General features: G+C 39.1%; 1 long non-coding RNA gene across 1 annotated transcript; it reads right to left on the reverse strand.

Moving 5' to 3' along the window:
* Positions 1-296: 296 nt before the first annotated feature.
* LOC121919223 lies at positions 297-24,372 on the reverse strand. The gene is made up of 3 exons (XR_006101417.1): positions 24,257-24,372; positions 12,422-12,495; positions 297-529 (listed from the first exon to the last, which is right to left on the reverse strand). It is a non-coding gene; the product is annotated as an uncharacterized LOC121919223 (long non-coding RNA).
* Between the last annotated feature and the right edge of the window lie 459 nt (positions 24,373-24,831).

The raw sequence follows: 24,831 nt of genomic DNA on the forward strand, positions 1-24,831 counted from the left end.
TGTTAGGTGCAGACCAATGTGCCTGTCTGATGTGAAGACAGCAGATATACTTTGTGAGGGAATCAGTCTTTGTGGTATACACTGGCATTTGTTGGGAGCTGTTGTCACAAGGAATAATAATAATAATAATAATAATAATAATAATAGTTTGTTTATATCTTCCCGCCTGTCCCAATTGGATCGAGGCAGGATCACAGCAGAGTTTAAAAAATACAATTAAAATGTTACAATATTATTACACAAGTTAAAACCACAGTTAAAAACATAAAATCAACAATGATGGGGTCAGATGCTCTCGTTCCATACAGAAACAGTCTGTAATTCATAGAAGGTCAGGTGGGTATGCATGTCGAAAAAGCTCTGTCTTAACCGCCTTGTGGAAAATTTCCAGGGATGTAACAAGGCCGATCTCCTCTGGGAGTCCATTCCATAGTCTGGGGGCAGCTATACTAAATGCTGGGAAGTATAAACATATTTAGATGCTGGTACCTCTAACAATGTCTTCCCATGCTTTGACTTAAACAGCAACCTGGTGGAAAAGAGAAAACCCATCTGATGTTAATAGAATAGACAAAAGATGGCATTGTAGAGGTTGCATCAATCTCTGTATTGAAGAAGACATAGGGCTCATCTACACAATTTACTCATTCTATCCAAACAGAGTATGAATGCTCCATATGCAACTCAGGGGAATTCAGGCTTTTTGCACACACACACCCCCCCCAAAAAAACCTCCTCTAACTTCACTGAAAAAAGTCTCATAGTTTTTACTGGAGCATTAGTGAACATGTGGCCATTCATTTCTCATGGATTTGCATGGCTGGGTGATTTTGGCAGAGGGAAGGTGAATAGGTGCAAATTTGCACAGCAAAATAAGACAATTAAGTATTGATGTGAACATGTGAAAACCCACAGCAACATTTATGTGTAGACTAGCTCATAGAATAAAGTCCAAAATACCATATATGCAGTAGCTTGAGTTATTCTTATGTACTGAAGTTGTTGATTATACTGATGGGCAGTTTTCATAACAGTACAGGGACAGGCCATGCATAGGACTGCCCTGTCAAAATTTACCAAACTGTATGTAAGTTGAGCTCTAAATCAATCCTGTGCCTATTTTTTGAGAGGAAGTCTCACTGTATTTGTACTCATGGCCTTTGTGGTCTCTTCCAATTCTATGATTCAACATTTCTCTTTTGTAAGTGTATTTAGGGTGCAGCCTTAGTATATATTATCTCAGAAGAGTTGCTCTAAATTGAAAGTTCTCAGTCTGGCCTATAAAGTTCTACTTATGTGGTTATGGAAGTCAGTGATATCTGTACTTGGCCTTGCACTTGAGTTATACATGGGCTCTGATTTGTAGAACAAAAGAAGTTTATATTATAGTGTCTACTTCCCACAATTTTAGGTGACCTGTTACAGGAATGTTTGAGAACTGCTGTGTCTCCACCCTGTGCCTTTCAAATATTTTGAATTACAGTCCCATTCCTTACTGATTATCCATGCTGTATGAAGCTGATGGGAGTCCAAATCCAAAACATTAGGAAATTTTTGGATAGACAAAGGGCACTCAAAATGGTCCATGAGTCCCCCTAAATTTTTCAAGTATGTAGATAACACTCCATAATACTACTATAGTGGACTTTTGTTATACGCTGGGGTTTGGTTCCAAGATCCCCCGTGTATAAAAAAAATCTGTAGATACTCAAATCTCATTAAATATAATGATATGGCAAAATTGTGTCCCTTATAAAAAATGGAAAATCAAGGTTTGATATTTGAAATTTATACTTTTTTGGAACATTTTCAAATTGTGGATGCTTGAATCCGTGTATAAAAAAAAAATCTGTGTATAAGAAGGGCCAACTGTAATTAGCCCGTAACATACTACATTATACTACATTAACATACTACAGCTACATTATATATGCTCAGAGTGTTTGAAACTACCAAACTGTTACATTTTAGCTTTTCACACAATGAGATCTAAACTGATATGGTGCAAAAATAATAGTTTGCATTCTCCCATGATGTTCTGGAGTAAAAATATACTTCCAGTTCTGCTGGAGAATGTTATGGAATTATTCTTGCTGTTTTTCAAAATACAAGTATGCTGAATGACTCTAGCAATTCTTCCAAAGCCATACAGGTTTGGTTGAACTACACACTGCCTCATCCACTTAAATTTCCCAGGAGCCAGTTGCATACAGATTTGGATGTATACCTCCTCTTGGATCTCCTTCTAATTGTTTCTGGCAGTACTAGGTACAGTCAATTGGATCCAGACTGAAGCAGCACTGGACATATGTTCAACTGAGAGTAAGTCCCATTGTACTTAACAGGGCTTCTCAGTAAACATACAAAGGGTTGCACTTTACATTAACTTCACTTCAGTTGGGCAGTGCAATCATGCTGTTAAGTCCCTAGGATTTGGGAACTAAGGCCTTGGACAGACTGCCGGGAAACGGCAGCCTGACAGCGCCTGTTTTTGCTCCACAGGAGGAACGGTACAGCCCCCAAAGGGCATGCCGTCCCTGCAGAGCAAAAATAACCTGGTATTTCTGAGTTCTTGCTGCAGCGCCACAGTGATGTCACGAGTGCACAATTGGCGCTTACGCTTACGTCACAATGGCAGCGCCCATGTACATGGGACACCACCATTTTAATGGTACCAGTACGTACTAGGATTAGGTACCGCATGGTTGCCGCGCGGTCCCTAACCCTAGTATTGGCCCTGGTATGCCGCTTATTGGCGGTATGTACCGGGCCTAAATTCAGCTAATATAAATGCAGTTGTTACATCTCTCTAGAATAGACCCATGAAACAATGGCATTCACTTGAGTATTGTATTACTAACTTCCATTTGATTCAATGGATCTATTATAATTTGGACTAACAGGATTTAGGCCAGGATAGAAATATGGCTATCTATATAATGTTGAAATGCACCTCTAATCAGCCCTAGTCAGTAGTGAGAAATACTAAGAACTGTAGTCCAACATTTGACATCGGCATAGTTCCCTCAACTGATTCAGACCTTAGTTTGTACAACAGCAAACACATCTTTTTTATAAGTATAGGATGACGATATAGCTGCAATATTGTTTAAAACAAAACACCAAATAGATCAAGCTGTTGTTGTATGCCTTCAAGTCATTTCCAAATGAGAATGACTCTAACAAAAACCTATTATAGGTTTTTGTTGGAAAGATTTGTTCAGAAGGGATTTGCTATTGTCTTCTTCTGAGGTTGAGAGAGTGTGATTTGCACAAGGTCACCAAATGGATTTCTATTGCCAAGCATGGTTCAAACCCTGGTCTCCCAGAGTCCAAATCCAACATTCAAATCGCTACCCCATATTCACTGTTTAAAAGCCAAGCTAGCATAACTTCATTCACTGGGATTTCATCTGTTCTATAATATATGGCATAGAAGTACAATTGTTTCCTCTTCTATCTGCATATAGATAGTCCCTGTAAATTTTACATCCTATAGAGTGTAAAGACAATGGATTCTATTGTTTTTCAGAGCAAATAGTCTTATCTTTGTTTGGAAAGGAGGTGTGGTGATGCATTAAATTATGCTGGAGAGGCACATGACTTTTCAGATATGTAATCACCTCTGAACTGGAGTATTTCTGTTTGCTTAAGCCATTTGATCGTTTTCACAGTGTTCTGTGTGTTCAAGATCCAAGTAACAAAGTATATTGCCAGACCAGGCCTTAGTGATTTCTAAGGAGTATTTGCTAGCAGAGGCATGGTGAGGTTTATTATGCCTCCAAGCACAATGCACATAACTTATACTTTCTAAATACAGGCTTTTGACATAGCTCCAGAATGCCACATTGCATTGCTCTATTAAGGCAGCATGAAGCAGGAAACTACTTAAATAGGGATGTCTGCTGCATTTTTGTCTCTTGATCTTGCCAAAGAAAACCTATCTCTAAGTAAAAGGATGCAGTTGGAGAGGAACATTATCGGAAGCTGTTCACCAAAGCAGGATGTCATGGAACGCCCCATTGGGGCCCCCAAGTCTCAGTGCATTTTGAGAAAAAGTTCCTCATTGTCTCAGCATCATATAAAAATCTGTGAGGTTTGGAGCCAGAATGAAAAGTAATTTGGATGGAAGTGGTCCAACGTCTTGACTATGTTGAAACTAATCTTCAGATTGAAATGACGTATTGAGAAAACATGTTGAGCAAGTCGTTAAAAAGGAATATCAACAATAAACAGACAATGTCAACTTGATGTGAAAGCTGTGCAGTGATTTCCTTTCTAAGGGACTAGATTTTGTGTTTTTGTACATGGAAGTTATATATCCACCCCCTCAAAAAAAAATGTCAGCACAACTTTATTGATTTCACTGGGTGTCCCTCCCCCCAAGTGAAGAATGCAGAACTACATCCAAACTTTATGCTGTTCCAGATAGAAGAAATAGATACTTACAGGCCAGTAAAACCATTGTATCAAGATGAAATCACTTTATAGAAGATTCCAAAAGTTGCTACCACAACTTTAATTTTGGGAAAATTCTGTGCTCTTGTCATTCCCTCGTTTTGGTTTGCTTTTGTATTTTTCTGTTCTTCCTCTATCATCATGTCATTTCTGACTTTTAGCAACAGCAAGTACAGTTCTATACCACTTATCAGTGCACTTAAGCACTCCCTAAGCAGTTAACAATGTATTAGCTAGTTGCCACCCAACAAGCTGGGTATTAATTTTAGCAGCCTATGGAAGGATGCTAGGCTGAGTCGACCCTGAGCTCTTGGCTGGTATTGAACACACAACCTTGTGCTTTGTGAATGAGTGGCTGCACTACAGGCATTTAATCACTGTGGCATCAGGGCTCCTACTTTCCCCCCTTCCTATTCAAAATGCCAAACTCCAAATGACACTTGCATCATTCTTGCCCTCTCTGAACGTAGAGATTTTTGTAATGAAAATGGCACCTTCCACACAAATGACATACCATAATGATAAGCAGACTTGGGGATCTCCCAAGATTTGCAAAAGTACAGAGGGAGGGGGGAAAGCGTTCAGTGAGCATGTTCAGTAGCTATGGAATACCATCTGATTGAAAACTGATAGGGTGGAATGGATTATTCTGGAAGGAGATACAGGAGCACTCCACATTGCAATACTTGATTGAAATTTCCATTCCCCTCCCCTTCGCCATCTTGTACACAGTGTTAAGTGCCTTCTTGTGCATGGGGTACACAACAGCTGAGCTGATCAAGAGCAACCCCCTGTGTAAGCACAATAGCCAACTTGTCAACTGTTGTTTCTATTATAGCCTGGAGTTCAGGTTGCTGTCAAAGACATTTAATCAAGACACGCTTGACTTGTGCTTCAGGAAATATATTCCAGGGTTGCTGTGTTGCCCATGCAGCAAAATATATAATGCAATGCCTTTATTATCTACATTAGTACATACATTCTATGGAGTTAGCAGATGAACATGTACAGTATATGCATTTTGAAATAGCAGAAATTGTTCCAGTTCATTGTGACACTGTTTATAAAATAGAAACCTCAACTCTTCTGTTCAGGATGTTTCACCTTATCAAGAAACATTGTGTTCTCAAAACAAAACAATCCTATGCAAGAATTGCTCACTCTGACATTAGTCTTTGCAAAAGCCGAATTCTATCTTCTATTGAGATATCAGGTTATCATCTAGTCTCACCCAAAATCATGGCCACAAACAGTTTATAAAAAGCATTTCTAATATAATTCTTCAATCAGGTGCATAAGTTCACTTCATTCCCCCCTTAAAGCCAAGATTTTAATCCTTTTACAATCTTAGGCTTTCTTATTGATTATTCAGTTTGTATCTTGCTTAACCATTTTTGTATATAAAACAACAAACAAAATGAATTTTTGTGTGGTTTTTTTAACAGAAACATTTGTCACTTATATCTTTACCTTTTATCCAGGGTATCAAGAGGGTTAGTCACAGGACGAACAACAACACACCTTATATCTTTTAGTCTTGGTGGTCTGACTGTATTGCAGGACAGCCTTTTTCCTGAACAGCTGTAAATAGAGTCTAGCCCCATTCTTCTTTTTCTTCTCCAGTTACAGGTCTGATTTAAACCTGGATGGCTTCAGGAGCATCTACAGGTCTTAGTCTAGCCTGAATTTTTCTTCAGTGTGATGGATTCTTGAGTCGTGTCATCTACCTTCCAGGACAGTAGACTGACAGGACTATCGACGATCTCTGTACCAGTAGGGCAAGATTTCAGGGGTGATTTTTTTAAGGCTGGGCTTGAGATTACCAGTGTTGTTGTTGTGTTGTGACACACACACACCCCCTTTAATTTTATCAAGATCTGAGGAGGTCTGTTTTGTATTTGTTTAAATAGAGACAACGTCATAATTTTGTTTTGGGTATATCAAAGCCTGAATATAGTTGTCAGTTATTTCTTTGGAACAGACACCAATCTTTATTGTCTTGGGGACATGCTTTTTTGAACTTGGAGATTATATAAAGCACACATGCTGTTTTTGTCTCAGTTAAATCTTCTAACCTTTTCCTAACAAACTTAACAATGCAGGGTACAAACACGCATCCTATAGCTATAAACATCACAGTAAACAAAAAGGCAAGAAACTAGTTTCGAACCCAATTTCAACATGAAACATTTAGCCCAATATACAGACCCCCCCCCTGTTTATTTAACAAATAATCTAGAGCCAGTTTGTATTGAGCCACACTCCTGCTAGTGAACTTATTTCAGTTTGGATAGCATCTAACCCTTTGGCAGTAGAATTGGCCAGAAATCTTCAAGGCAAAGATTTTAAAAATCAAACAGAAGAAAAGGGGCCATGTTACAGTCACAGCCCTACATTTTGTCTCAGATGTTATTTCTGTTGTCAGTTGAGATGGTCTAGACAGAGATCTCAGTGCAAGCAGATGCCACTCCATTTCTTGACCATATGGGGACCAAAGACAAAGGACAATAAAAGGCAGGGAATAAAATTTCAGTTCATTGGCAACAGAGGTGGGATACAGACCGCCCAAAAAGGGTGGTCTGCCCACACCTTGTTTTGCTCCGCGAGGAAGCCACAGCGGACAAACCACGTAGCTCCCTCATGGAGCAAAAAAATCCCACAAAAAGTGGGTTCTTTTTGCAGCACCATAATGACACTGCAGTGCGCCAATGGTGCACTCACAATGTTGTTATGGCGCCGTGACGTGTGGACGCTAGGCGTCTGTCGCGTCAAAATAGCGGCACCCGTCTGTACAGGGCGCCACCATTTTGATGCCCTCATCACGTGCTAGGGGTGAGGCATGTCTGGGCGGTGCGCCCTCGGCCAACCCCTAGCATGTGACAAGGGTGCACTATAGGCCCATCAGGATCGGGCCTGAGTCTCTCAAGAAGTCAATGAAGCTTCAAAAGCTTACGTGATGTATAAAGGTATCGCTGTTTTGTGGATTTTGTATTTTGTTATATTTTGCTGCATCGCCTGACCAACAAAGGTACCCCAAATATGTTTTCTGGATTTGAAGATACTTATTTTTGCCACACCATGGGAAACTTTAACAAGGTGGAGTGAATGGTTTGGACTTATTTCTTTTAGGTTTTTGCCTCCATTTAATGGTGAGCCTATAAATGAGAGACCTCCAAGTCACCCTTTCCTCAACAGCCCTGTTCAAGTCTTGCAGACCCAGGGCCATTGCATCCTTGATTGAATATATTTATCTGCAATACAATCTTTCTTTTTTTGTAGGATCTCACATCTAGAACTCATAATGTCTTGTTGTGATTGCAGTCCATTGGTAACTGCATGAATCTATACTGTGTTTCTAAATGATAATCTGAAGTTTTACGTTACTGCAATGCTAGACATGTGGGGAATGAAAGAAAATTACATTTGGTGGGACAGAATTATTATGGGAGGCAATGGCCTCATTTTGCCTTCCCCTATACCCCTGGCAGCAGGACCAGGAAGGGTACAAGCAGAAGCTAGAGTGGCCTAATCTTCAACTGTGTCTGAAGACTGAAAAGTATATAGTTAGTATGTGGATTCCATGACTAAAATATTAAGAAGCATCTCAGAAAGCTGGGACTGAGCTGTGCAAAACACAATCAGGCATAATGGGAACCACTTATTATTGGGCTGCTTAATAACAGAACAGGCACAAATGTAACCAGAAAGTTATATGTAACTCACAACTGTGTAATACAACAAATCAACTTGACACTGCTGCACAGTAAATTTGCATGATAAGGACTTCTGGGCATTGTGATGAAAGTCTTTTCTAAATCCTTTGGTCAGGATTGCAGTTGTAGCAAAGGAGCACTCAGTAGTAAAGCATCCTTTCTGTTTATAGAAGGTAATGTTTATATAAAGATAAGAAAGTGAGTATTTTTCAAGATATTGCACAAGATACACTCAATTTGAGAGAATAACAGAGTTGCTGCAGAAGGCTGGGATAAAATATAGGTGGGTGTATTCTTTTACATTCTTGGTTCATAGGAATGGAGAAACATTAACTGCAGCAATGAAAATGGAAATAGTCATTCTCTGTGAAAATCTTGATATGCGGGAGTTAGAATGACAAGCAAAGAAAGAAAAAGAACAGTCTCAGAAGAGTGGAGAAGAAATAGATAAATGAAAAGTGATAGCCAAAGGAAAATGAAACAGGATTGAGGTTTATGAATACAGGGAGTCAAGATTTATATTACAATATAATATGCTATACTGGTCCATCATAAGAATATTATAGATGTGACCTGGGATATTATTATATTTTATATTACATCCGTGAATTACTTTACTTTTCCATTCATAGCTACAATTCCCTACACAACAAAATGTAAGGAGAGGGTAATGACATCCTAGAGCTATGCCCTTCTCTCTGGATCATCTACAAACTTGACAAGGAGAAATTTCACCTTAATATCCCCAATGTTATTTTGTTTTCTGGTTTTGCCATGTAATACCACTCCTAATCCCCTTCCTTGATCCAGTGGATACTCTGTGCAGAAGGGGAAGTAGACAAGCTCTCACTCTTCTCTGCCAACACAAGCTTGTATTCTGTGGTTTGGAGGCTTTCTGAGGTCCTTTATTCTGGGTAACATTATTAGAGCAGAGAAGCCCATCTTTTGTTCTTGCTTACAAAGGGAAATGTTATTCACAAGGATATACAGTATACTGATTTGCAACAGAATGGCTGGATTGAAATGCAAACGGTAATATTTTACACTTTTGATGGTTCTTTCTTTTCACTTTGATCAGAAAATAAATTTGAAAAAGACTTCAAACCATAGATTGTTCCATGTTCTGAAATTCTCTTGAGACATGAACTTGCTGGGTTGAGGTTAGAAACAGAGGGCTTTTAAAAACCTGGTTTAACCCTTCAGTCTCTGAAATGTATTAATAGTGATATATATATATATATATATATATATATATATATATGCATGCGTGTGTGCAGGAGATAACAAATGGTTAACTAATTAAACTGGAAATAGGGAAAAAAGTACACTTGTTAGTTGTAACAAGTTACATTTTCCAGTGTTTCCCATTGTGCTGTGGCCTGAGCTTTGCTTTCATTTTGTGACTGCACAACAGGGTGCTCTGTCTATCATGTGGAGATGTCTATAGCTCATTTGATTTCTTTAATGTTGTTTCCATATCAGAGAGCCAGATGGTGGAAAGTAATAATACTCTGCACTAATCTCTTAGAAACTGCATAGCATGGTGCTCTGAGATTTGAGCATACACACACATGTGCTCCTTGTTGGCAATGGCTTTACAGTGGGGAAATGCCACTGAATTGTGTCTAAATATGCCCGTGCTTTACTTATAAGCTAACCTTCTCTCTCCTTCCTTCCATTATTAGCAACCTACTCTGAAATGAAATGGATTCCCTTTCTCCTTGTTTTGACTGGGGATCAAGAAAAATCTATAAGGGGGAGGGAGTAGTCCACTTTTATGCACTTGTAGCACCTGCACCACACTTTCCCAAGGTCACCCAGTGTGTTTCATGGCTGAGATGGGAATTGAACCCTGGTCTCCAGAGTCCTAATCCAACAGTCAAACCACTAGACCACACTGGCCAGCACTGCATGTAGACTGAGCTTATCCAGACTTCATTGGGCTTTGGGGGGTGGTTGTCCTTCCCTTTATTATTTTTGTAAAGGGACTGGGGGCATTTCTGCAAACCTTAGGCTTCCCCAAACCTGCTGTGTGTGGGGAATGCTATTTTGGTTACATAATCAACAACCAGGCCAAATACTGGAAAGAGAACATATGATCCTGCTGTTTTTTAAGTATGACAGTAAGTTGATAGTTTTTACAAAGAATGTGCAGAGAGAGGGAAATTTACATAGCAAAATGGGAAAACAGAATTATTGTCTTAATGCTTTTTAAAGTGGCGGAATTTTATAAATTCTCAGTCAATGTTTTCTTGTGCCTTTTCAGCACTTTCCCCTATTTATTCAGACAGGCTGCTGTGTGTGTGTTTTATCTCCTACAAAAAAATACCCTTTGTTGACATGAAGGATGCTGAGAGGAAACAGAGCTTAGCAACTGCATTTCTTCAACTCAGTCTAGAGTTCCATCAGCATTAATGCAATGCTTTTCAGGCTACCTGATGACATGAAGGGCCAGCAATTATATTTTTCTATTGTGCTAGCATCTGGCACTGTATTGGTGCTCATTGGCTACACTTCCTTCTTTCTTTCCTGGAAACTTGCCCTGGACCAGCAGCCAATGACTGGCTCAGAGACCACCACTCTGAATAACACTGCTCTTGTGTATACCCAACCTCCTATGTGTAGTTCCTATTCCTTTCACTGGAACAATTGGTCCACTATTGATTCCTGCCTTGAGTGGGGTTTGATTGTTTCCACTGAAATGAACAGATAAGCAATTCAGGACAAGGAACTAACTAAGGCTACCAGGTCAGGACAGTCCCAGGTCCTGATATTTCAGGGCCCAAATCTAAGACTCACAGATGACTCCTTGTGATGTTGCAAGGGGCAGACCTTAAGGAAGTCATTACACATAATACATTAAGCATTAATCACTGTTGTACAATTATGCTTTTAAATTTAAAAAAAAAACAAGTCTACAAAATGAAATACACACACTTTTCCAATAAAAATGCCATTCAAATAAAAAATATTAAGTACAATAAATGAGGAAAATATATGTACACACTTTTCAAGGCAGCATCCTCCTGAGACCTAGAAGGCCCTGAGATCTGGCAACTTTAGAAGTGCCACATTTATATTTGGTGGGCAGAGCTCTTGTCAAGTGAAATTGGGGGTGGGTAAAAGCGAGACAAAGTCTAGGATGGTCTCTCCCATAATAAACATCATTCTCTCGTTCCTCTAACATACAGATGTACTACTATGGCCCTCAAGGTACTTTTGACCTGCAGCTTCCAAAGTCTCATTGTCAGTGTTAGCTAGGGCTGATGGGAATTATGGACCAAACATTTGGAGGATCACAGTGGTCCATCCCTATTCTAACACCCCGATATTGGAGCTTTTCTAGGGTTCAGGGTTTATTGATGATCTATTCAGCATACTGATCTGACAGAACTTATTGGCTGAGCTGGTTTCTTGCAGTTCATTTGACAAGAATGGGTGTGTATCCCCACCTGACATTCCTAACTCCAAAGACCTAGAACTTCCTGTTGTCTAGATTCTTGACAGCATTAGATCTTCTTTAGAATTTCTCTATGGTAGAGAAATAAAGATAGTTAAAATACTCAGTCAGGTCACTGATTGTTCAGAATGTGGACACTGACAAAATAGGCACTCATGAATGTTTCATTCCAGAACCTGTACAGCAAAACATAAGTGCTGAATTTCATTACTTCATTGCATAGAAACTTCTGCACATCTGGGAATAGACACAAGATTTAGATTACAGGCTAGATTCTATGCAAATTTGTCCCATGTGTACACACACACACACACACACACACACACACACACACACACACACTTTTTATATAATCAGGGATAGCTTTATATCTTTCCAATATTATTTCCAATATTTTTGTAAAATATGTTTGACCTTATCTTTTTTAATACTGGATATCTATAAAGGGTTTCTTTATCCCACATCAACCCTGCCATGTAATTGAAATGATAAATGGACTACTAATAGGTACTCAAATATGCTAAGCAGGCTAAACATGTTAATAAATCCTCTGAGTGTGGCCTTTGATTCAGTAATAATCTGTAATTAAACTATTGTGACTATGTATTTGAACAGATGGCCAAACAATGCACTTGGATATATTTTCTTAATCAGAGAAATTATTTATGTATTATATAAAAATATAAACCATTATAAGGGCTCATCATCTATACTGTACATTCAAAATAAACTGTTTCAACTTATTTATCATCATACAAATTATAATAAATAGTTGAGAAATTTTTAGTACCTTCCAAATGACCCAATTTAACAGCAACATTTCTGCTTAATCTTCTGCCATTGCACCTTTACATCTGTTTACATCTGTAAAAAGTTGGAAGTATGTCTTAGCTATAGTAACTCATGCTACTAATTGTTCAGATTCTTTTTCATCCAGTTAGATAATGCTTAAACTTGTATGTACTCTCAGCAGTGCTCAACTGTATTATTAATTTATTTGTATCATATAATTTATATGCTGCCTTTCTCTCAGAAAGGGACCCAAGGAGGCTCACAGATAAAATCAGTTTAAAATTTTATAATAAATTTTTTTAAACAATTAAAATTATCTTGTTAAAACAATATAAAATTGCATTAGACATGCGAAAGTTAAAAAACATACCTCCACTTGACACTATGTGAGAGTTCTCATGGTGCAAGGTACCTACAGTATATATTTGACTATAAGTCAACCTCATGTATCAGTTGAAGACAGGTTTGGGGGCCAAAATTATGGATTTTGACATGACCCGTGGATAAGTTAAGGGTAAAACTCGGAAGCTCCTTCAGTGTGTATATGTGTGCGCATGGCAAGAGGGACTCTAATTGAGGCATTTTGCTTCAGCATTTCAGCCTTCACTCCCCAGACAGTGGTGGCGTGGGCAGGAGAGGGACTCTGTTTAACAGCAATCACCCCAGGCTCTTTCTGCTTGACTCAAGAGAGAAAAAAAGTGTTCTCTCCATCGCATGGGGAAATCTGAAAGAGCTGCTATCACATTACTATACTGACCTGTAAACAAGTTGACCTGGGATTTTGGGGTCAATTTTTAGGCATAAATTTTTCAACTTATAGACAAGTATATATGGTATTTCATTTTAAGGAATGATGCTGTTTCTCAGCATGCCCATAGAAAAATGGAGAAGGCCTATGTTGCCACCAGTATTCAACCAATACCACTTATGCTTAAATACCATAAAGGGACCAGATTCCATCTGAACTTGGACCCTAATCAGGGTTAGCCCTGGGTAGTATTTAGATGGGAGACAGACAATGTTATACTAGGTGCAGTGGGATATATTTCTGTGACCTGTGAACTGACAAAACCACACTTGTGAGTATTCCTTGGCTAAGAAAATTATATGAAATTAATGGGGTTACCACAAGTAAACAAGCAACCTGAAAGCATACACACACACAAAAACACACCTCTCATGATTTGAAGACTAGATGGCCCTATATCCCTTCCCTGTCTTTTGATGACCCTACACAATTTTAGCACTGTTCATAATTAATAAAATACCGTAATGTTCAGTGGAATCCATTACAGGAGACATTATGTAACTCAGAAATATATCTGATTTTAATACAATTCATAGTAATTATATAACAATCCTTTTGTTAGAACAAAAAAAAATCTGCAGTGTACAAATCATACTTTTGAGGTATTCAGGACTCTTTCTCAGGTTGGATGTTAAACAAAACGAAATAAAGAGGGAAGAACAATGTGAAATGAATGAGAATGGGTGCATGAAAAACTGCCTTTTCCCATTTTAATCTTTTTTAAACAATGCATATAGGTAGTAACTGAAATATATTCAATTCTGGTTGTTACCTTTGTTCATAATTATGATCTGTCATGAAGAATATTTTGGGAACAAATTTATTTATTTATTTATTTATTTATTTATTTATGGCATTCATACCCCAACCTCCAGACCTGTTTACTTACTTTCAGAATAAGGATTGAAATCAATTGAGGGAGTTGTCATTGGTCGATGTTTCTAGAAGGGTGTAAGTATTACATTTTAATGACTGTCACAATATAGTATCTTCCAGTGTGTTTCCAGTTTGCTGAGTGTAGTCCGTACATTGCTATTAACAGCTAACTTCCATAAAGTGTGTACGTTTTACTCCTACTACAGGTCCATGGGTCAAGAACTGCAGCCAAAGGATGAGACTCTATCTTCATTTAATGCTACATCTGTGTCCCTTGAGCTGATACAAACCCCATGATTTTCAACATGAATTTTATTTTATCTTTCCTCTTTCCATTTCTTTTCCATGCTGAATTACATCTGTTTCTATTAGAATATGGAAATCCAGAGAGCACTGGGTGAAAGAATAATGGGACACATGGGTTAAATAAGAGTAGGCACAAGATTAAAGTGACTTGGTACAGATCAATGAGAACATCTTTTGTGTGATTCTATGTTGCTCACTTCAAAGTATGAGGTTAGGGGCAAAGTTAAATTAACAAGACTGTGGATGCGTGCATATTTAATATTTTAAGAGATTGCATTAGAGACATCAAAGGATAACGGGAGAAGCATTACAAGTAGCATGAGCACATGTAATAAGACACTGGACAAAGACAGCTGAATTTTCTTGCATAAAAGAATGCATGCAATTAGTATGTGACTCCCGATAGCAATTCGTTAAAAACAAATTGAAAAGTACAGCAAATTTTGAACATTTTCATTCATTACATTCTACCTATTGTTTTAATTCAGTAATTCATGTAGAAATGTACAGAGTTGATAAAAGACATTTATGAAAAGAAAGAGCTTCAGGTAATGATTAGTTAGAACCTCAAGCACAGCGTAATCTAAATTTTGGCAAAAGGAAATGTTTCAGGGCTACAGATCCACACCACCTTGGACACAGAACACTAGTTACTCTAACCTTCAAAACGGAGTTGAAAACCATCCTTCCCAGACATTGCATAATTGTCGCTTGCTATTTGATTTTCTTTTGTTGTCTGTTTATCAAACCATTTCCTGTATTGCTATGTACTATATATGCATTATCCTACTTGTGAGTATGTATTTCCCCTGGAAAATGATTAACCATCCATTATGAAGCCAAGCCCTCCCTCCAGTCCATCTGTCTTGGTCCAGGCCTTGGAGGTAGAGAGGAACTGCTGGACCTCTTACCCTTTCCTTCCACCACTCCCTTCTCCTTCTGTGTCATGTCTTTTTAGATTGTAAGCCCGAGGGCAGGGAACCATCTAATTAAAAAGATTGTATGTACAGCGCTGTGTAAATTTACAGCGCTTCATAAATAAAGGTTAATAATAATAATAATAATAATAATAACAACAACAACAACAACAACCTAGTACATATTTTTTTAAGATGGCTAAAGCATCAGTATGAAAAGATCCCATAAATTAAGGTTTATGGTCAAAAACATTCCTTTTTTTTTAAACTGGTTGTAATCATGAAGCCAGCTAAACTGGCAACACATATAGTAGAATCTTGCAGGCTAATCCATGGTAATGCAGGGAAGCCCTTGCGCAGATTAAGTGACGTTTCAGGGATTACCAAACATGAGCCAGGCCAGTGCAGGTGAGGTCAGGCTTGTCACTCTGCTGCCTTGTGAAGGCTGCAGCATTACCATCAGCACGGTCTAAAGCATATAGCATAAACAGCAATAAAAATTCAACCAACCTGATACAATTTTGAGTTGCCTTTCAGTTAAATAGTTCTTACTGAGAGCTGTTTGTTGTGAGAAACTATACACATCTTTTCTCTAGTCACTTGTAAAGAAATATCCATAAATATGGTATAAAATAACTGAGAGATCAGATGTTTTTCCTTTAGAAAATTCTCCTCCATGCTATTTATCCCTCACCCCTGTGCTGCTTGCCATAAATAATTTTCTGGGTGCAACAGCTTTGGGTAGAAAGGAACAGTTTTCAATTGAACTTCACTCTGGAACAGGAGCATTTTCAGGAAGCACTGTTGCTTTTTCTTCAGAATAGTGAAAGACAGCTTTTAAAATGGGAATGCTTTAACATACTTGGTCCTTAAATGCTCTGCATATCAAGTACATATTGTGTTCATTGGAGTTACAAGGGAGTTACAATACATGTGAAATGTCAGTCACCCTACATCTCAGCAACTGGCCTAACTATTCATAGCAGATTTAGTGATGTTATTTAAATATGCAACAGTATAAACATATCCCAAAGCCAAGCTAATGTAAGCAGCAATGCTGATTAGGAAGCAGATAATGGTGTTAATGCAGGCACTGAAGGACAAGCAGCTTTTAGTGTTGGCAGTACTTCCCTTTGTACATGTTGCTTAAGATGATATACATACAATTACTAAGTGAAGAGACTTGTTTATTTAGGTGTTATGTATAGCCATATACAAATATACGCACAGGCTGCAATCCAATGCCTGCTTATCTGGTAGTAAACTCCCATTTAGCTTAATGGGTCTTAACTTCTCAATAGATATTTTTGTAGTACAGGCATACCTCAATTAACAAAGGGCCCAAACATACAGGCCAAAATAAAGCTGCTTCAGGTCACTTTGGAGGTATGCTATTTAAATGGCACACACATCTTAAGAGGCCAGAAGCTGCACCAAAGCTGCGCTCCAGTCCTTAGGACTGGAGCATGGCTTTGGTGCAGCTTCTGGCCTCTTAGGACTCATGCTTCACTTAAACAGCATACCTCCAAAGTGACCCGAAGCAGCTTTATTTTAACCTGTCTGTTCAGGCCCATAGCCTCTGACAAAGAAGCTCCTTTTTACAAAAATGCTTTCACAGTGAACAGTCCAGATGACATATGGGGTAATTGGGGCCAAATTTGGGCTTTTTTCAGTGCCTCAGGGCTTTAATCTGGAGGAAAAAAAGAAGTGAGATTTTGCTTCAGATTTGAGTAAAAAATCTGAATATCCACATCTGTGCACCAAACACCATGGTGATGTCAGTATGAGGCTAGGGTCAGGAGATGATTTTGGTGGGTGGAACTGGTTGGGCCCAGGAAGCTTGGTGTGTGTTGCCATGTTTTTCTGCTTCAGTGTATGTTCAGCCATGAGATCAGCAGTGAGAGGTTAAATCAAGCTGCCCTCTTCCTTTACCAAACGCTGCATTTCTTTTTAGTGTTTTTACTCTTCCCCTCCTCAAAACTCCTCCTGCACCTGATCAGTGGTGAGTCATCCTTGTTTTTACTTCATGAATGGAGTAGGCACATTCCCTCTCCATCCAACATCCCCATTCACTGCCTCGCTCATGTAGAGATCTCATGCACTCCCTGCAATCCTCCCCCCCCATACATACATTGCTAATGTTTGAACAAGTGAGCAAGTAAATGATGGAGATAGGATCAGAGTCGGAGGTAAGGGAACCATTCACTGAAGTGAGAAGAAAGAGAAACACTGATTGGGTGAAAGGAGGATTGGAAGGGGGAAGAGTAAAAAAATAAAAACAAACACAACACTTGAGTGGTGGGTGGAGATGGCAGCCTGATCTAACACCTCACCACTGATCTCATGACTGAATATTTCCATAAAGAAATGAGAAATAAAATACATTTTTTAAATAGTTTTTTGTGGCCATGTTCTGGAAGAGTTTATTCCTGACATTTTGCCAGCATCTGTGGCTGGCATCTTCAGAGAATGCTGGCATGGGAGTGAGTGGGGTATATATAATGTGTAACCCTTGGTTGAGAGGAAATGATTTACTGGTACATGTTAATCTCTGTGTTGGTCTGTTGTTGAATGGCAAGGCCTCAGGGTGTCAATTTAATTAGTGGTCCATTGTCTGCTGGGAAAAACCCTGACCCTGGGTGGTTTTCATTTGCACTTGCTGGGTCTTGATTTTAGTGTTTTTCAGGATTGGTAGCCAAACTTTGTTTATTTTAAGGGTTTCTTCTTTCCTATTGAAGTTGTCTTGGTGTTTATGGATTTCAATGGCTTTCCCTGTGCATTCTGACCGGATAGTTGTTGGCATGGCCCAGAATTTCACTGTTTTTAAATAGAATTTTATGCCCAGGATGGTTTATAACATCTTTGCAACTGCTGATTTTTCTGGCTAGACCACTCTGGTGTCTCTCATGTTCCTTGATTCGTGATTGAACACTACATTTGGTGGTCCCTATGTAGACTTGTCCACAGTGGCACGGTATGTGGTAAACTCATGTGGCCATGAGGGGTTCTTCACTGTGTGCAGCATTTGCTGGATTTTCTTGGTCAGTTTGTAGATCATTTGGAGGCTGTGTTTCCTCACCAGTTTCTCTATTCCAGTGGTGGTGAACCTATGGCACGTGTGCCAGAGATGGCACGCAAAGCCATTTTTTGTGGCACACGGAGGGCGAAGAGGAGGAGGGACAGGCGTGAACCTGTTCCTTCTCCTTCCCGGCTGACCCGAGCCATCAGCTACCTTTGGAGAGAGAGGCAGCTGAAGGCCCAGGGGGACGTGGGGAAGAACTCCTGCCCTGGAAGTCCTGCCCCGGAGGGCAGAGGTTCCATCCCAGAAGTCCCATTCCCCCCTACATAGGAAATCCCGCCCCCAGCACTGGGTAATGCCTGGTGCCAGAAGGCCTTTTCGTTTGGGCACTTGGTTCCTAAAAGGTTCACCATCACTGCCCTATTCTGTCTGTGATTCCTTTGATGTATGGTAAATATACCTTCCCTTTAGGTGGTTGTTTGTCTTCACTCCTATGGGTTTTCTGGGTCTGGCAGCCCTTCTGATGTCTGAGCTGGAGTAACCATTAGCCTGTAAAGTCCAGTCTAGGTGTTTCCATTCATCTGCCAGGAAGTGAGGTTCACACATCCTTTTTGCCTGGTCTACCAGCGTTTTTATTATGCTTCTTTTTTGTCCTGGGTGATGGTTGAAGTTCTTGTGTTGGTGTCTGTAGGTTTTCTGTATACTGTGTGTAGGTTTTCTGTATACTGTGTGGCCCAAATGTTGGGTAGGTTTGAGGATGACCAGGACATCCAAGAATGGCAGTGTTCCTTCCTTTTCTTTTTCTGTTGTGAATTGGGTGTTTGCGTGGATGTTGTTCAGATGGTTTAAAAATATGGTCAGATCTTCTTCTCCATTGCTCCAAATGGTGAAAGTGTCATCCACATATCAGAACCATGTTGTGTGCTTTTTTGGTGCTGTTTCCAGGGCTTGCTTTACAAAGTGTTCCATGTAAAAGTTTGCTATCATGGTGCTCAGAGGGCTAATCCATCTCTCTGCTCGTAGAATCCATTGTCCCACTGGAAGAGTAGCTTGTGGTGAGGCAACACTTGAACAGGGCTGTCATGTCTTCCGAAAATTATATTTTTTCTTTTTCTGTCGTGTGTGTGTGTGTGTACGTTTCAAATTCCCTTACTAGGATGGCAAAAGAGGAAAGGGGATTGATGAGAAGGCATCCAATCAGAGTAAATCCAATAGACTTATAGGCAAACAATAAGGGCTATTGAATGATAGGTTGATGCATGTTGGGAAGGGGGGGAGCAAGTTTGCCAGGAGGAAATGTGTACCCAGTTATGCTGATGTCACCTTACTGTGTCTGTGAGTGTGTGGTCTAACAGGTGTTATTTATTTGCTGCGGGGTCACTGTGGACCAGAAAAATACAGTGAGGCCAAGTTTTTCATCAGTGTAGATACACTCAATGTCTTCTTCTGCCAATCCAGCTCTTCTCTTGTCCTCCTTGTTCTCTGTCTAGCTGACAGTTTTTCTTAACAGCAATAGCATTGGGAGAATGGTGAACGACTGGAGAAACAAAGACATTCAGTTGCCAGGCTGCAGCAGGATGTCTGCAGTAAAAAGTGCAATAAAGCTTGAGCTGGGAAAACTGGGATACTAATTCTTTCAGTATTGTTGACAATTAATCCTACTCTATTTGTCTGTGGTCCAAAACGCACAGCAGAAATAATCCAGGTTGAGATAGCTTTAACTGCCCTGGCTCTGCAGTGTGTTTTGGACCTATGTCAGCTTACAACAGTCAAAGTAACAACAGCTGCCTCTAGAATCCCTTACCAAATATGAGTGAATAACAAAACAGAAAAAAAGAGGGAAAGTGAATTACTTGATCTCACCAGTTGCCCCCAACATGTTTAAAAAACAACAACAACAAACCAGCAGAGCTATATGGTTGGCCACCAAAATAGAAATCATAAGAAAAGTGCAGAGAGTGAAAGACAAAATAATCTCTGAGTGCATTTTGGAAGATGCCTTCAATTGGTCTCTGGAAGGTTTAAGATGTTTTTATTTTCTTATTTTTTGACCTAGTTGTTTTATTTCACATGTGCATACTGTTAATTTTGAATAAAAACTTCAGAGAAACATTACTGAACTGCTCTTCATGTTTTGTGATATTGGAATCTGTCCCTATTCTTTCCATGTTTTTTTTTTCTACCTCTGGTATCAAATTTTTTGTTAAAGAAGTAAAGCCTAGGAACACATCTATTTCAGTAACTGAGATATATCTATGGTGGGGTACAGACCGCCCAAAAAGGGAGGCCTGCTGGTGCCTGGATTTCCATCGGAGGGAAGCCTCAGCCGCCAAACGGCAAGGCTTCCTGCCAGCAGAAAACCCGCAAAAAGTGGGTTCTTTCTACACCGTGGTAGCGGCATAATGAGTGTGCCACAGTGCGTCATTGGCGTATTCATTATGCAAGTGCCGTGTGGCACCCTGTGGATGCTGCATGGTGCTTGCGTAACAATGGCGATGCCCGTGTGTACAGGGCACCACCATTTGGACGCCCTTGTCACGTGCGAGGGTTGCGGGGCATCTGGAAGCATGCCCCGAGGCGCCCCAAGATACCCCTCCCACGGTCCTTTTTCTGGACCGGGCCTATATTGCCTTTTTCATGTTACTAATGATTGGGAGAGTTTTATCTCTAAATTAGAATCTGCACATCCAGGGGAAAAAATTAGATGTGACCATGAGACACAAAAATTTTAGTACCTCTGAGGGGAAAAAAAAAGATCAGGTATGTTTCCATTTCTCATCACAGTCAAATACTGTAGATCGACCATTAACATTCTAACAATAAGGAGCCAGTATTGTTGAAAATATTGTGTGAAGACTTTTTTTTAAAAAAAATAAAGCTATTCCCCCCCCCCAAAATAATAATAAATTCTTATAATAACAAGGAGAGGATAAAGAGCTTAAATTAAGATCCTTCACATGTGGGTTTTATGGAAGGTTACAGGTTTTTAAATTTTATTTTGGACTGGTGCTGCACTCTGAAGTATTCAATATTATCTTTTGTTTAATATTATTTTATAAGGATATGTTTTCATGCGTGGTATCTATTTTGTGATCTAATTTGTTAACTGCCTTCAATTTCTGTGAAAGAAAAACTATTAAAAGGCTGGATAAAAAAATGAAAACATACTTTTAAAGCATCACTACAATGCTTTCAGGTCCTACATCCCCTTCCATCACTGTGAGATATTATGATGGTTTCCAACTTGGACAGAGAATTGGACAAGATTGACAAGAAGAGAATGACAGCTGTTTCTTTGTTAATTCTCCCACAAGTGACTTTATAAGCTCTGCTGAGGAAAGGAACTGTATCATATAACCAGTTTTAAAACTACTTACACAGGCTTTACAAGTCAAAACAGCAGCTTGAATCATTCCTGCAAACTGGTAGCATATGGCATTGGTATGAGCAATCTTTAATAACCACAAGTCCTTGTAGTTATTTGATGTTGTCACAATAAGATTATAGTTAATAATTAGCTACATGAAATTATATATAAAAACTATAAAGACAGTGTATTTGATAGCTACGGGCTACCCAAAAGGTTTCTGAGAAAAAGCTAAAGTGTAAGCAATGTAATCTATAATGGTGCACTATATAACTGTTATATTAATATTATATTAAGCACTGTCCTTCAACGAGGACTGTAGGAGTAACGGGCTGGCCCCAAATCAACACCTTGTTCACTTGCGGTTCATGATGGCCAGAAATGACATCAGTTATCAGCATGGTTCAGAGACTGGAAAATTTTGTTTTTTCGACTACAACTCTCAGCATCCATATTCTGAAATGGTATTAAAAAACTTTTGATTAACCAAAAGTTTAAAGTGGTGTGATTAAATGTATTACATTCTTCATCAGTGAATAATTTTGTTTGTTCAACTGCGAAGAAACACGTTTGACTTTCTATTGTTGCCCTACAGATAGAACCACAAATCAGTAATATGTCACTACTGGAATGTAAACCTTTTAAGCCAATTGTATCTTCTGTTACTTCAGAAGCAAATTAGATCTGAAGCAGGTAAAGGGGTCGCCCTACCTTCAGTGAGCTAGAAGTCACTATGATCCCCCTGTAGCTACAAATTATTCCAAATGTGAGAATGCAGAGCTGCTGCATTTCCCAATGAATATAAGTTGCCTTCTCTCCCTCTGCAGTCACCTAGCTGAAACCATTCCACCTGTATATAGCTACTGCAGCAGAAAGAAATAGTGGGTAGGGCCCACTCCAGTGGTTCTTCTGAGAGATTAAGGACCTTGCCACATGAGAAAAGGCAAAATTGATCAGGAGAGTAGCGGCTTTCTCCATGCTGCTCCATATGACTTTGTAGGGATCCTTTTTGGCTAATGGGTAAAAATTCTTGAAATGTATAAACAATAAATTGCTAGTGGTTCTTGCCAGCCTACCAACCTTGAAAAAACACACACCATTTTTGGCACTGCTACAACACTTCATAGGGCTTACTGCAGAATATAACATTATTGATAGTGGCAACAGTTCAGTGCAACAGTCAAATGTCAGATTAAGGGCATAAGGTTTCCTTTACCACCAGTGCCAGGATCCCAGCAATCACAGCTACGCTGCTATAGAATATTGCTATACTGTACTAGCCAATACAAAATTGATGGTGCAAAACCAAATAAGAACAGCTTTACTTTTGCACCACTGTTTCTGAATCACCCAGTATAAGCCCTACATATTTAGTCATGTGTCTTACTTAAATGGTTTGGTGACCATACAACTGTAGGTTACTGTGCTGCCAGTAATCCTTTGTTGACAGGCAATGGTACAATAGCATGAACACTGTGCTGTTTCTTGTACAAATAGCAACCACACAGCACTATGAAGGACTGTGTCAAGATGACATCTGGGTTGTCTTGCTGCCACATGGATCTGAAATCCCTCTTTCCTTCCTTCTTTCTTTCAGGAGACCATTCTTGAGAAAAATGTTCCACAAGGGAAACCTTATTTTGAAAATTAATGATACTATGAATGTGCATGCAGCTGAGGTTCATACAGTGGGATTTTATAGATGTATTCAAGCTACATGTAACAATCACATAGCTTTGGGGCTGTGTCAGAATATAGTATAATCCATCTGCTGCTCAAGAAGAGTTTTAAAATATTTATTTGGAAATACAGACACTAAACATTTAAGTCCATAGAAATAACAACAGCCTCAACAGATGTTTGAATTTTGTAGCTCAAGAAGATTTGGGATTACTGTTTTCATTTTGTATCTAAGTCGTACTGGAGTCAATAGAACTGTGTTCACAAAACCATTTTATACAACTACAGTTTTAAAAATATCTTATAGTGAAGATTGCAGGAGGAAAGTGTGTACCAAAACTCTCTTACACCCCATAAATTCCTCTTTGTCAAATCATAAGTGAAAGCTGTAGAAAAGTAAGAAGACAGTATTGTTGTTTAAACCAACACTGCTGACAGCCAGTCTGTTTACTTTGTCTGCCATGGTTTTCTTTTCACTTTACATAAATTCATGTCACCAGGTCAAAGTTGTGACTGAGATAAATGGTGGAAACATAAGAAATATCAGAAGGAAGTTAAAACTCTGTTGTTGGAGCTGGCAGTAGAAATGTGGGAGCCTTTCTGTGACAGTTAAGAACGATAGTTGGTCAGAAAGCGGAAGAAGGGAATTGAAAAGAGATTGTCCTTTTCTCCTTGATCTGATCTAATCTTGCTAGTGTTAGTAACCTCTGGAGGCTTAATTGAGAGAAGGCTCCCGCAGCTCCAGTTGTTTATTACACAATGCCAATTAAAGCAGCTCAGGCCAATGCCATTAAAAAAACAACAGCAGCTGCTGCAGCAGCCCTATAAGAGGAACAGGTTGCTGTTTATTTCTTACGTACCTTTAGAGCTTCACAACATCTTGAAATGTGAAGATGTTGCTGCTCCTTCTGGACAAAAGGAGGGTGGGAGATGGAGAACATTCTTGCCATTCTTCTCGAACTTCTGTAAGCCCTGGGGAAAAGAGAAATGTGGAGACAAAACACATAGACTGTGTTGACCTAACCACATGGGCAAACTGTGCCAAGTATTACTGTGGGCAGGCTATTTGGGAATAATTGTTTTACCCTCAAACAATTTAAATGCACAATTACATTTCAGTTAAACTAGAAATTAATGTGCTAAACCCAGCAATTCTTATGCAATTCGTTTTCAAGATGAGACCATGACAAATGATTTATTGTTTGAGTGAGCCCATTATTGTATCTCCACTAGCCAACAGGTAAGATAATATTGAATTAGCTCTTGGCAGATCTATACTGTCAATTAATCACTATTTAAATATAATTAGGATTGTTTTGACTTATACTTAAGTGTTTGGTGAAGCCCAAATGGAACAGATTTCCCTAACTATTTGGGCAGAATATCAATGACTCTAAAAGGCAGTGCTAGATTGATGCCATTTGAATTAACAATC

The sequence above is a fragment of the Sceloporus undulatus genome, chromosome 1, assembly GCF_019175285.1.
Source record: "Sceloporus undulatus isolate JIND9_A2432 ecotype Alabama chromosome 1, SceUnd_v1.1, whole genome shotgun sequence".
Taxonomy (NCBI): Eukaryota; Metazoa; Chordata; class Lepidosauria; order Squamata; family Phrynosomatidae; genus Sceloporus; species Sceloporus undulatus.